Source organism: Galeopterus variegatus, unplaced genomic scaffold, assembly GCF_000696425.1.
Source record: "Galeopterus variegatus unplaced genomic scaffold, G_variegatus-3.0.2 Scaffold10581, whole genome shotgun sequence".
In the NCBI taxonomy this organism is placed as follows: domain Eukaryota; kingdom Metazoa; phylum Chordata; class Mammalia; order Dermoptera; family Cynocephalidae; genus Galeopterus; species Galeopterus variegatus.
The window spans coordinates 56,814-58,383 of NW_007736692.1; positions in this window are offsets into that span (position 1 = coordinate 56,814).

The following is a 1,570-nucleotide window of genomic DNA, read 5'->3' on the forward strand; positions in this document are numbered from 1 at the left end:
ATCACCCAGGGGAAGTGGGGTGACAAATCCGTGGGGGGTGAAGCAACACAAAGCAACAATAATAACAATATTTTGTAGGGTTTATAATATTTGTAGAGACACAGGATAAGAAAAGAGAAATGAAAGTATACTGTTATTAAGGAACTTACATTTTACATAAAGTGGTATAACAGTAGGTGAAGGCAGACTGTAATTAAGATACGTATCATAAAACCTAGATCAACAACTAAGAACAGCAACAATGAAGAGATATATCTAATAAGCCAATAGTAGAAACAGAATGGACTATTAAAAAGTACTTAATGAATCCAGTAAAAGGTAGGTAAGAAAAGAGGAAAAAAGAAACAAGAAAAGATGGGACAAATAGATTAAAACCCAACAATATCAATAACTATGTTAAATATAAATGATCTAAAAATTCCAACTACTTGACAAAGATCATCAGACTGGATTTTTAAGAGTTGTAACTACAGGGTATTTTCAAGATAAACACTATTTTTTTTAAATTAAAAGGATGAAAGAAGATGTACCACACAAAAAGTAATCATAAGAAAAGTGGAGTGAATATATTAACATCAAACAAAGTAGATTTCAGAACAAAGAAGCCTGGCAGAGATAAAGAGGGGTATTCATAAAGATAAAAATTTAATTTACAAAAATAATATAACCCCAAATATGTATATACCTAATTTCAAGAGCTTTAAAATACATAAAGCAAAATCTGACAGAACTGAAAAGTAGGCAAATTCAAAGATTATAACTGAGGAGAATTCAATATTCCTTTCTCAGGAATTGACAGAACAAGTAGATTAAACATCAGTGAGGATAGAGGCAATTCAAAAATTGCTATCAACCAACTTGACCATTAATCAAGATAGACCATATTCTGGGCTATAGAAAAAACTTAAATACATTTAAAAAGGATTGATCCCATACAGAGTATATTCTCTGACTATAATAAAATTAAATTAGAAATCCATAACAAAAATGTATCTGATATTCTTCAAATATTTCTAAAACAAAAATACACATACACATAATTGATGAATCAAAGAAGAAATCACAAAGGAAATTAGAAAATCTTTCGAAATGATTGAAAATGGTAGAATATGTTTGCAAAATGCAGCTAAATTAGTACTTAGAGGAAATTTTTAGCTTTCAATTATTGTATTAGAAAAGAAGAGAGTTCTAAAATAAGTGGTATAAGCTTTTACCTGAAGAAGCTTGAAGTAAATAGCAAATTAAGGGAAGAAGGAATGGAGGGCCGGCCCGGTGGCACACTCAGTAGAGTGCGGCGCTTGGGAGCACGGTGGCGCTCCCGCCAAGGGTTCGGATCCTATATAGAGACCGGTCCGCTCACTGGTTGAGCACAGTGCGGGCGTGACACCAAGGGTTGCGATTCCGTTACCGGTCACGAAAAAAGACAAAAAGGGAAGAGGAAAGAAAATAATAAATATAAGAGCAGAAATCAATAAAATAGAAAAGATAAAAACAGAGAAAAATCAATGAAACCGAAAGCTGGTTCTTTAAAAAGAACAATAAAATTGATAAATTTCTAGAGAGATTGATC